A 13,639-nucleotide genomic window follows, 5' to 3' on the forward strand; every position below is an offset into this window, starting at 1 on the left:
AGCTCAGTGGATTGAGCCGTGAGCTGCGAACCAAAGTGTCGCAGGTTCGATTCCCAGTCAGGTCATATGCCTGGGTTGCAGGCCATGACCCCCAACATCCACACATTGATGTTTCTCTCTCTCTTTCTCTCTCCCTTCCCTCTCTAAAAATAAATAAATAAATAAAAATAAATAAATAAAAAGAACAGCACAATATATCACTCAAGATCAAAGTTTTTCATGATGGTGTAAGTATTGTATTCAAGAAAAAGCTGAGACAGGATGCCACAAGACACAGGATAAGAAGATGTGCTATAAAGAAAGCAAATGACAGTTTTAAAGCCACTTGCAGCAGATGCTGTCAAAACCTCACCCATATCTGTTGTACCTAAACCAGTTCACTGTGCTCTAGTGCCAGCTTCAAGATGTGCTTGGGAGATTTGCTGGATTTGTAGAAGGTCGTTCTGGCCACTCCTGGCTGGCCTGAAGTGCCCAAGGAAGTGAGACCCACCTACCTCCCAGGAGCAATCTGACTGGAGCTGGGTATGTGTGTCTCTCACACACACGTATATACATACACACACACACAAACATCTTCCTTCTGTGGGATAACTCAAGACATGAATATTGTATCATTTTCCTGAGTATTCCAGCAGGATTAAGCTCCAGCCACCTTGCTTTCTTGTCTCTGTATCAATTCTCCACTCCCTTACTGGTTGGCATTCCTTATACTCACAAATAAGCTATCAGGGTCTGCTTCTAGGGAAATTTATGCTTAAAGCAACATGATAGGGAGTTCTAGAAAGAGTTCAAAGCTTTGAGATAAAAGTAACTTTGAGAGATCACACTGACAGCCAGTGGATAGATGAAGTGAAGGTGGAAGAGAGGAAGACCAGTGGGAGAATTGATAGAGTGTTGGGAAAGGCTGAGAAGACTGAACTGGGGACTAGGGGTTGGAGAGTGGAGATGCATGCAGAGGCCCCAGAGAGGTCTGATGGCAGTACACAAGGAGCTGTAGAATTGAGGCCCTAGGGAAGACTGAGAGGGAGTGGTCAAAGGAATAGCAGAAGACCAGGAGCAGGTGTTATCCATTCCAGGAGGGAGACAGCTATGGACTATGGCAACAGCTACAGAGCATGACATTGCAATGACTATTGGATTGGGAAACTCTGAATTATTAATATTAATAATCTTGTATACTTTTGTTAGAATGATGGAGACAGAATTCTGATTGTAGCAGATTGAGGAATATATGAGGTGACCAAGTGATTATAAACCAGTCTTTGAAGGAACTTGGCTGTGAATGGAAGAGGAGAGTGATGATTAATGGAAGTAGACTGAAGGTCAGAGAGGATGTTTTCAAAGGCAGGGGTGGGCTGCCTTGTGGTATAGGCTGATGTGAAGGAACAAATAGAGATGAAAAGGCTGGAAATACATCAGTTAGTAGGAGAAGGTCATGGTTCAAGAAGAGATTCTGGGGAGGGATTGAAATCATAAACATAGCCAGGAGTTTAACCTTACATTGTCCCGCTAAAGAGAAATTGTTTATATGCCAGACAAAAGAAGGGGTGAAGGAAGTCAGGGAGCTGGTAATGGGGATGTAGTATTTGAAATTGTTTCTCTGTTTTGATAGGTATTCCTGGAAACTCATATTCACAGAGGAAGTCAGAGCATTTGCTGCAGATGCAACCCTGGGTCTTCAGCTGTGTGCTCCAGAAACAGAAGGTGGTAAATATAACCAGGGACTGGGAGTGAGGAGAAAAGGAAACCAATTTGGGAAATGGAACTGTAAAGTTTATGTTGCTAATGATTTTCATACATTTTTGGAAGCAATGGAGAAAGGAAGGCAAAGAAAGTGAATTTATTCTAAAATACATTTTTATTTTGTTTTGCAATTTCCCCTCGCTGATGTCATCTAAATTGTGTGGGTATCTATTTTGAAAATATGAAGATTGCATCATGTGTGTGGATTACTACTCATCTTTCCAGCAGTAAACAGCAGTAAAGTCAATGAATGCTCTAGGTTTCAGTAAAGCAGGTTATTATTTCTTTACACCGACTTACTAACTTCTCTAAACCTTAAAATGTGTACACTGATCATCTAACATCTGCCCCTCTATGAAAAAAATAAAGAAAACCAGAACTCTCAACATTAATCCTAAAAATAGCCCTGCCCGACCTCTGTCTGCTATGTACAAATTTAGCAGGCTTTAGTTTTTCAGATCTTCTTTTTGGTGTCTGGTTTCCTAAAGTTCAAGAGACAGCTGTCTGAGGCTGAGAACTAAGATGATGAACATGCAGATATCAAGGAAATGGTTTCCTACCAGCAACAGCTCCATTTAGATTTGAGCATTTCCTCACTCTTGCCTGACTATACAGCTTCCTAAGTTGCAATTTGTGCCAAATTCAGACATGTTTTCTTACTGATGGGGGTGGTTAGAATTACCTTCCTTAGTCTGTTTCAAGCATGGCAATATCTAATCAAAGTAATCTCCAGATTTCAGTAGTTGGTCATTTCAACTGTGTATCCATCCTGTAGGAAGAACAAAACAAAAATGATGCAAACAGAATTTATAAATGAAACCAATAGAAAATATTACCCTCCTCCCTGCTTTAGCATTCAAAGAAGACTCGTTCTTATTTCTGGGCAATAATGCTTCATATTTTAGCCACTGTTTCCTCGTCAGTCTGAGGAAAGTAAAGCATTCAGTCTTCTCTTGCAGCTGGGGATTCTAATAAGAATAGGCTTCTTCTCTGCATACAAAAACAGGCAGCACCATTGACTGGCTGACTGACTTCTTTCTCTTAGTATCTGCTTGGCTAAAGTTTGGGCTTGATAAAATTGATTGAATCTCTATGGTCCAAGTGAAATAGAAGATGAAGCAATTAACCACTTAATTTAAACTATGTTAACAGTCAATCCAAGTAATTCTAACATTGGGCACTTTCACACCTTGAATTATTGATGAAGACACATCTATAAAGCAGAATATTGGTGATGAGTCAGTACCAAGCTGGGTCATTTAGGCCATAAAGTGGACAGTTCAATTTCTGATATTTGTATTTTTAATCCCTCTGGATGGTTTATATTAGTGTTGTCAAATGGTGAAACTAGCCATTTTCAATCTTTTCCAACTTGCAATAATACTATGCCATTTAATTATATGATATCCTCTTTCACTTCTATATTCTATATAGCATTTTTACTTTTTTCAAAATCCTCATCTGAAGACATGCTCATTGACTTTAGAGAGAGAGGAAAAGAAGGAGAAGAAGAGGGAGAGAAATATGAATGTGTGAGAGAAACATTAATTTGCTGTCTCTCACATATGCCCTGACCTTGGACCAAACATGCAACCCAGGCATGTGCCCTTACTGGAAATGGAACACATGAACCTTTTGGTTTATGGGTAGATGTTCCAATCAACTGAGGCACACCAGCTAGGGTGCATTTTTGAATCTTAATAAGTGACTTTATACTTAGCTAAGCATCATGCCACTTCACTTGTAAATTTCTTCTTCTTGAGTTACCTAAAACCCCTCTGGTTTGTCTTAAAGGCAGATTTGGAAATCATTGCATTAGAAAAAGAGAACTATAAAGAATCCTAGGCAGCATCTGGTCCTAACTCTTATTTGGAGAGAAGGAAACTGAGGCCAATAGAGGTGAAGTGAACTACCTAAATGGAACTACCTAAATGGTAACCATACTGTTACCATTAAAAATAGTTACAATTGGTCCTGACTGATGTGGCTCAGTGGATTGAGCAGTAGCCTGTGATCTGAAGAGACACTGGTTGGATCCCCAGTCAGGGTACATGCCTGGGTTGCAGCCCATGTTCCCTAGCTGTGGGCATGAGAAAGGCAACCAACTGAAGTTTCACATACATGTTTCTCTCCCTCTCTTTCTCCCTCCCTTTCCCCATCTCTGAAAATAAAGAAAAACAAAATCTTAAAATAATAGTTACAATTGTACTTGCCACTTGTGTCTGTATCCATTGCAATGTGCCTTTGAAACTCTTGTCATTAAAAGTCAGCATCTACTTCCTTATAGCTTGAATCTGGGCTTGCATTATACCTTCCGTTGGCTGATAGAATGCAGAAGGAATAAGGATGCCAGTTCTGCAGCAATAGATAACTAATACATAATTTATTTTATTTTCCTTTTCAAAAAACTCTCAAGAGTGTTCTAGAAAATCAGCAGTACTCAGAGAGATATTCTTCCCCTCTACTGCTTCCAGCTACTTGGTAAATTTTCAAACATTTTCTTTCTTTACTTGTATATTCTATAATCTCTTTCACATCTTCCACCTCATGAAGTTTTCTAACTCTGTTCTTTCCTCTTCTGTTTTTGAGTTTTTAGGAACAACTTCAGCTGAAGTGGAATTTTTTTACTATGCTATTGGGCATTACTTTCGGCACAAAGTTTTAATTCACTTAACAGCTTCTAGTACATCTATTTTTTTTTTTTTGCCAGCAGGCAATGCTGCCAGCTATGTCCATACCAGCAGGCAAATTGCAAGTATCTCTGTGGATGAATACAAAAATATTTAAGAAAGGGGAAGTCTGCTTGCTGTGTTTGATAAATGTCCATTTTTTTTGTCACCTGAAGCTTTGCATGTTAGCGTAAGATATTTGTGGCCTGAATAGAATAATGTTATCTGCTATTTTCTTTTTATTTTGGATATTTCCTCATTTTTATCTGAGGGGAAATATGATATAATAAAATGAGCACTGAATTTTATAATTGGAAACCAGAGGTCAAATTCTGGATCATCTACCCCTTAGTTGTATCACTTCCGGCAAATCACTTCTCTTAAACCCAATTTCTTTATTACTTAGTTGTTGTTTTTGCTTTTTTGGGGAGAGTAAGATGCAGCACGTAGCATTTTGTAAGCTACAGACTCCAATCTCTACTTCTCTTCTGAGATCTACATATTTTTAACTGCTTATTGGACATCCTCTGCTGAATGTCCCATGTACAAATCCATCGCAACATGTACTCCCCAGTTTTCATTGTCTCCTGACTTCCTTCATTTGTTAAATGGTACTAATGTTCTGCCAGTTATCTAGGTTCCACACACCCAAACAAGTTTCTGATGGCTTTCTCTCATTTGTTCCAAGAAGCCATTTATTTATTTATTAATCTATGCATTCAGCCAAAGCCTGTCAAATACCTGCTCTCTTTTCTGTTGCTACACATCGTCCATCGTCAGCTGCAGTCCTGTGTTTCAAACCAGACTTTGCTCCATCCTGTCTCTGTTTCAAACTCTGCTCCTCTGGTGAAGGCATGCATCTTGGACCTCTCAGCCTAAGCCTTGACCAGGTCTTATCACTTCTCTGTCCGTGTTCTCCCCAGCCACTGCATCTCTTGTCTCTGGCAAGAACAGTTATTCCTACTCTGTGCCTTTTGGAACCTACCCTGTCTCCTTCTAATAACCATCTCTGCCACTAAGCCATTTTGTCCCATCTCCATCTCCCCGGTGGACGAAGAGACTCCAATACTCTCAGTGACACTGAGAGTGTTACCTAATTGTAATAAACACAGCTTCCTCATTTATCAAGTGAGAGGGATGCTGGCTACCTCACCAGGCCATTGTGAAATAAGATAATATACATGACTGGCACAGAGGAAAAACTCGCAACCCAAGAGTTCTTCCCAAAGACCTGGATATGATTGTATAACACTAAACACAATACTCCTCACCTGACAGTTCAAAATAAAAGCAGCCTAGAATCCATTTAGGGAGATGAGAATGAAAAGTTTAATACAATTGTGTATGTAGATAAAACAGGAAATGCAGTGCAGGTGGATGAGTACAAAGTGAAAAAGCCGAGAAGTATGAAATAGGATTACTCATGGAAGACAAGCAGGATGTGTCTTTTAAAGAAACCAATAGAATTTGTAAAAAGAGAGCAGGAGAATATTTTAAGTGTGGAGAATTACATAGGAAAATAGCGGAGAACAAACGAAGTGTGACATTGCGCTGCTAGCCTGTTAAAATGGGAGGATGTGTTTTGGGTTAAAGATTGTCTTCAGAGAAGAAAAGTGGTGTCAGTTACTGCAGACTTCTTTTTTATTGAATTTGTCAGGGTGATATTGGTCAGCTACTGCAGGCTTAAGCCTCTTGTTCTAACTGCAGAGAGATATATGTGAGACAATGTTTCTAATATTATCCAAATTTTATTTTCAGTAAAGCCTATGAGTTTTGTTGTGTCATTCTTAAATAGTCAAGTTAGGGGCTTCATGAATTTGCAAATCCCTGATATTTTATTAAACAAATGGTGCCTCGACTTGCTTTCAAATACATTGTTTTAAATCTAAAATAGTATTTGTGGAGGGAAAATTTGGCTGCATTTAAGCAACCATCCTCCAAGGGAGGTTTCCTGTGTTTTATTTATGAACATTAGTTGTATCCCCCTTCTGTGTGAATTGGGCTAGAAAATCACAAATGCAAAAGCGTTTGGGTTTGTGTAATCCAAGCTCTGCATGTTTTACAAATGAGGAACAGAGAGAGAGGGAGGTTAAATGTCTTTCATGAGGTCTTAGTTGGTGCCAAGATGAAACTTAAACTTCTCCTTAGGTTTTTAGTCTAATGCTTTAAAAAAATATATCCTGAAGGACCTAGAATAGCCACTAAAGACAAAGAGCAGAGCTGGAGTACATCCACTATCAGACAGCAAGGCTTGCTCTAAAGCTATAGTAATTAACAAAGTGTAATATTGGCAGAAAGATAGGCCAATGAAATATGACAGAGATTCCAGAAACACATTCACACTGAAATGGTGCCTTGATATGTGAGGATGCCACTGTACTTCAGTAGAGAATCAATGGCCTTCTCAATAAATGGTGCTGTGTCAACTAGATATATCACTGAAATTTTTTTTAAAAAAGGAAACTGACTCCTACCTCACACCAAACACAGAAATTTATTTGAGATGAATTACAGACATTGCATATGATAGCTAAATTAATCAAGTTTCTAGAATAAAACATGGAGAATATATTCACCTGAAATAGGTAAATACTTCTTAACTTCTCCCTCTCTCTTTCCCTGTATCTCTTCCTTTGATACTGGATGCTTAAAAATGGGAGAACAAGCCTTGGCTGGTGTAGCTCAGTGGATTGAACACAGGCTTCGAACCAAAGCATTGCAGGTTCGATTCCCAGTCAGGGCACATGCCTGGGTTGCAGGCCACAACCCCCAACAACCGCACATTGATGTTTCTCTCTCTCTCTTTCTCCCTCCCTTCCCTCTCTAAAAATGAATAAATAAAATCTTTAAAAAATGGGAAAACAATATTATCTGGGTTGACTAATTAATAGATATAATGGTAATTATTTCTATGAATTATTTCCAAAATAGTATGTATTTTCATGTTCCACAATAGTATGTAATAGTATGTAATTAATGCTTCTTCAAAATTTATGACTCTTCATTTGTCTTTTGTTTATGAAATTTTAAGAATGGACTTGAGACAATAAACGATTCTTTATTAGGCTAAGACACTTCTTTACAATGAAAAGGACTACAAGATTTATAATTATTTCAATTTAATTTAAGGAAGCAACACCTGGGGCTAGTGTGGGGTCTGTACTATAATTTCATGGGTCTGTTCCTCTTTTGTTTATTTATTTTTGTCCATTATACTCCATATGTAAGTGAGATCATATGGTATTTGTCTTTATCTGAATGGCTTATTTCTCTTAGTATAATACTCTCCAGGTCCAACCATGATGTCACAAAAAGTAAGATTTCCTTCTTTTATATACCCAAGTAGTATTCCATTGTGTAAATGTACCACAGCTTTTTTTTTAACCCATTCATCTACTTGTAGGCCCTTGGGATGCTTTCAAATTTTGGCTGTTGTAAATAATACAACAGTGAACTAGGAGTGCAAATATTCTCTAGAATTTGTGTTTCAGGTTTCTTCAGCTATATTTCCAAAAACAGGTATATAATTAAAGAACAAGGGACAACTGTAGATGCCCTTTCCAGGATTACTAGAAATAAATATTATTAGAAATAAATATTATTATTTAAAGGGGAAAAAAGTCCAGGACCAGCTGAAGAAAAAATGTATTCACAAGACCTAAGTTGAACTTTCCAGCAATGCCACTTCTATGTGTGTACTCAAGAGAATAAAAAGCAGGGATGCAAATAGATTATGTGTACGCTCATGTTCAGGGCAGCATTAGTCACAATAGCCATGAGGCAGAAGAGACCCAAGTATCCCTAAACATATGAAGAGATAAACAAAATGTTGTATACACATATAATAAATACTTTTCAGCCTTAAACAGAGGGACATTCCAATACATTCTACAACACAGGTAAGGACATTATGCTAAGTTAGGTAAGCCAGTCACCAAAGGACAAATACATGATTCCATTTACATGAGGTACATAGAATAGTGAAATTCTAAGAGACAGAAAGCACAATGGTTGTTGTTAGGTGGTGCAGGTGGGAGGAACAGGGAGTTAGTAGGCAATAGCTACAGAGTTTCAATTTGCAAGATGAAAAATTTCTGGGGATGGATGGTGGTGACAGTTGTGCAACAGTGTGAAAATACTCAGTGCCACAAACTGTGTACTTAAAAATGGTTAAATGGTAAACTTTATGTTATATGTATTTTACTACCATAAAATGTGCTTAGCTCAGTATCTTGCCATGTGAGAGATCCAACATTCTTCTTAATTAATGGAAAACAGTGATGAGAGAGAGTTTTGACCTACCACCTTTGAGAGGAAGGATGATAATTTTTTAGTGTAACTCCTATTTTCAATTTAGTTAGCTAGACCTAGAGTTGTTTTCTGTATTCCCCCCCAACTCCGATTTTAGGGATATTATCACCACCTTTGAAATCTATTTCCATAGATCATGGTAAGTCTTATTCTCTCATTTTATTAGTCAGGGTTCCTCATTAACATAGGAAACTGTTCAGTAAAACCTGTCTCATTTGATAATGGTCCCTGAGTCCCCTGGATTAAGGCAGGGATTTTACTTTGTAATCATCTCCCAGGAGAAGCTGTCCGAACAGCTGCGAAGGCAAGAGCGAGCTACAATGGACAGTGATGTTTTTTACAGCAGCAAGGAGCTGAAGCCAACCAAATTGAATCTTTTCTGCTTTTCACTGGTAAGTCTCTTCACATGCACCATTTATACTCTCATTTTTATCTTACTGTGTCAACTAAAAGGATGAAATTAGGATATTTCCTAAACTTCCTATGAGGTAATATTAATACATTTACAGTCTGATAAGAAAGGCCACATCAGAAAGAGGAGAAAGGATGTTTTCATTAAAGCATATACGCCAATACTATTCAAAGGTAAGTGATTTACAAAAATATAAAGAGACATATATATACATATTTATCTATAATTACTAGTTGTTTAACATTTGATGCTGAATTTGTAGGATATGTAAATAGTATTTTTAAGCATGTATTTTCTTCTCTTTAGTATAATAGTATAAATATTTTTGCAACAAAATATGTTGCATTTGTGTTGTTTGCTTTGCTTTGAGACATCCTAGAAATCAAAATTTGTTCTGTGTTATTTGAATAATGAATTTCATGCAGTGCTGACTTGGTGAAACTTCTGCAGAGGCTGCTTTCTGAGTCACAAAGCACTGCAAACGCAAGGCACAATGGATTGATCCAGTCCTGCAGCTGTGCTCATTCAAGGGTATGAGCACCTCTCAAATTTTTTGATGTTATTATTTTTTTTTCACTTATTACACATTTATTCTTTTTATTTATGAAAAAATAATTTTTATTGTTATTCTATTATAGTTGCCCCAATTTCCCCCATTTGCCCTCTTCCACCTATCCCACCCCTTGCTCCCACAGTCCATCCCCACGTTGTTGTCCATGTCCATGGGTCATTCGTACATGTTCTTTGTCTAGTCCATTCCCCTTCTTTCCACCATTACCCCCCTCTCCCCTCCCCTCTGGTCACTTTTGGTCTGTTCGATGCTGCCTGAAGTAGATCAGTGAAAGTTAGCAGGTAGTCATAGATCTGGAAATACTTTATAACTCTAATCCGCATTTGTGACCATCTGCCAAAGCTAAAAATGGATGTCAAAACTAATCTTATTCATTTCTATCTGTGTTTACAGCAGGGCATTATGTCTATTCATTGGTTTTTCAAGATGTCATGGGAAAATAGAATGGTTTAAGTTGATGTTTGTTTTCTTTTCAAATTGCAAATAAGATAACATAAGTGCTGGAGATGGAGCTGACACAGGTTGTAATACCTAAACAGGAGGTGTTTTAAGCCCAGAGGAGGGATTTAATCTTGGAGCATCTTGAAAAACGAAATGTGATTGTGGTTGTGGCAGGCGAAATCATGGAGTTTGGGTTGCCTATATAGTCCCAGTTTACAAAATAACTGCCAATGCTCCACTTTGCATTGTGCCATATAAATCTGACTGGAGAATTCCCATTTTAGGTGATTTAAGTGGTATTGTGCATTTTTTCTAGTTGATCTAGAAGAACTATATGTAGTTTTATATGAATATACTTCCCAGGGAAATAAGCAGTGAGGCAGCACAGCCCACTGCATTCCGAGTCCACTCTGAGCGGTACTATAATCAATATGCTAATGTTTCTGTAACTTAGCGTGGCTTGGCCTAGCGGGGCATGCGCTTGTAATCCTGCCACTAAAGACTTACAGCCACATAACCAGCATGATTGTCTTTCTCTGTGACAGAGAGAAAGGAACAAATACTAAAAACGAATTGCTGCAAAGCCATGCCTCATAGACTCAATTTGACTGTAACTCTTTTCTTTCTCTTAAAGTTACTCTTAAAAAGTTACTTTAAACATATTGGATTAGACTGAACCACCAAGAGCATTGAATATTTTGTTTGAGCATTCCAAAGTTTACACATTTGTCTAAATTAGTTGCTTTAATACTACAAGATACTTGGAAAAAATTATGTCCATTTTAAGTGTTATTTATTTCTACTGTGGAGTAAATAAAGTTATTTAGTGTATGGACTCTAAACCACAGTGTTATGACACCCCGCTGTGCTGTTGTGAATAGTGAAAGGGGGTAGGGTTACATTTTTTGGCCAGAAATTGTGAATATTTCAAAGCATATTTTATCTTTGCCTATATGAATGTAAAAATATGGAACATTGTATTTTTAAAAAGAGATTAAAAACCACTGATTTAGTGGAAAGAAAGATTTCAGCATTATAAAGTGAAGGTGTATATAAATATATTGACCTTTAAATCTCTAGGATGGAGGTAATTTTAAATATTAAGCATTTCATAAAGATTACCACTAAGGAAAGCCAGTTGAAAGAGTTAAACATTCCTTATTTAAGTGTAGGGGGAAATTGTAACTCTTTTAGTAGATGGGGTTTTTGAGAGAAATATAAGACAAACTTAATGAACTGCCCATTCTAAACCAAGAATATTATAAATAATCCATTAAAAGTGATTGCTTTTATTTTGGATCTATAAACTCAAAATGGAATCTCTCTTTCAAAAGGGAGACAGGAATATCCTTTTATGTATGCCACTTTGACTCCAGGATTTTCCTTAGAGTTTTACATTGTGATAAGACTTTTAGAAAGCTCAATCATTAGAAGCAAGATGATTTCCTTGTTGAGCTCATCATATAGTTATTGAGTTTAAGGTTACCAATCAATTATCTCTGCATCATTTCTTCAGTAATTTGAAATGCTGCCTCTATTTTTATTTGAACTCTATCCTATCCCACTGCTCTGTCTCTATCCCTTTCCTTATACCTATTCTTTGCATACTTATTAAGATACTTGTAATGCCAAGTATATATCTCCCTTTGAAGAATACCTATCTTTGTCCTTCAAAATTTGAACTTTTTAATTCTTTGCACATCTATGTAAATTTAGGATCATCTTGTCAGGTTATAATAAAATCTTTAATGAAATCTTAGATGAGGGGAGAGCTGACTAAGCCCTGGCTGGGTAGCCAAGTTGTTTAGCATATCAACTCAATATACCAAGGTTGTGGGTTTGATCCCCCTTCAAGGCACATACAAGAGGCAACCAATAAATGCATAAATAAATGGAGCAATAAATTGTTATTTCCCCCACCTCTAGTCTCTTCGTTTCTCTCTTTCTAAAATAAATCAATCAAAAAGATTTGATTTTTATATCTTCTTTATAGAAAATTGGCCTCAAAATGGGTTTGAGATCCACAAATGTGCATCTTTTTTTATTTATTCTGATTTTTATGATCTTTAATGATGTTTTATAATGTTCTGTATAAAATTATTCCACACATTTTGCTAAATTTATTGGTAGGGGTCTAAGAATTTTAGTTGCTATTGTGATTATTATTTTCTTAATTTGTTTGGCTGATTTATGGGTACATTATTAATTTTCAGATGTTGATATTATAAGTACTTTGCTGAATTCTAAAAATTCTGATAGCTAATCTTTTTAAGATTTTATTTGCAGATAATCTGTAAGTTTTTCTTTTCTTTAGCAACCTATCAACTTCTCTCTCCCTTCTATAACATTGACAGGAATGCTAGAATGGCAGCCATGCTAGTCTTGTCTCTAATGTTCATGCAATTACTTCTTGAGTTTTCTGGAGATTTTGATAACTAAACCTAATGAGATTAAGGAAGTCCTATCCTTTTTCAATTTGTTAAGATCATGAGTGAATAATAAATTTTTCAAATGCCTTAGAATATTTATTGAAACAATAAACTTTCTTTTAAATATTTTAATATGTATTTAAATGTTGAAGCATTTATATATTTCTATATTAAATATTGACTGGCCACTATATATATACATTTATCTGAAAATATGTTCATTGCTTTTAGAAGAGAGGAAGGAAGAGAGAGGTAGGGAAAGAGAGAGAGAAACATCGTTGTGAGAGAGAACCATGGATTGGTTGCCTCCCTCTTGCATGCATCCCTGGATCATACCTGAAAGCTAGTTATATGCCCTGATCAGGATTCAAACCCACAACCTTTTGGTGTATGGGATGCCACTCCAATCGAGTGAGCCATCTGGTAAGGGCTGGCTGTGGTATATTTCTATGTACACTATTAAATTTTATTTTGTTATCATTATATTTAGGATTTAAAACAAACTATGTTATAACTAAATAGGTCTATAGTTTTCTTGAATTGAAAGAAAATTCTGTCATTTGAGTTTTTTAGAATTCTTATTAATCCTATGTTCTAGCACCTCGATATACCCTCCACACTTCTACCTGAATGTTTCATGTGTTTTCTATTTATCTTTCTATTCTGTACTCTCGACAAGAACTCCTCTGCACTTTCTAGTTCTTTTGAGATGTCTAGAGTTCATCCCAGTTTTTGATTATTTACCACAAATTTCTATGATTATTCATTTTCAAGAGTTTAAATTTTTTATTGCTATTTAACCATTCTCATTTTATTTTTGCTTATTTTGTTTTCATCATAGATTATTTTTAATTGGAATTAGTTTTTCATTTAGCCCTGTGAAGGTAATACATATCCTTTTTAAAATTATTTCTTCATCCATTTTATGATTTTAACTTTATCTAGAATAAAATGGTTTTATTTTCAGACTGTCTAAGCTGTTGGCTCTTGTTCTCATCATTTGATCCTTTCATATATCTTGGCTACTATTGAATGATAACTATTTTTCTCTTTCCTCTCCCAT

General features: G+C 36.4%; 1 protein-coding gene across 1 annotated transcript in view; it reads left to right on the top strand.

Annotated features, from left to right (window-relative positions):
- The first annotated feature begins 9,008 nt into the window (after positions 1 to 9,008).
- The window catches only part of LOC114488181 (SAM domain-containing protein SAMSN-1), a 163,718-nt gene continuing 159,087 nt past the window's right edge, over positions 9,009 to 13,639 (top strand). The window contains 1 exon segment of the mRNA XM_036017922.1: positions 9,009 to 9,115. The gene's annotated coding sequence lies outside the window, so the exon portion shown is untranslated.

The sequence above is a fragment of the Phyllostomus discolor genome, chromosome 2, assembly GCF_004126475.2.
Source record: "Phyllostomus discolor isolate MPI-MPIP mPhyDis1 chromosome 2, mPhyDis1.pri.v3, whole genome shotgun sequence".
Classification (NCBI taxonomy): Eukaryota; Metazoa; Chordata; class Mammalia; order Chiroptera; family Phyllostomidae; genus Phyllostomus; species Phyllostomus discolor.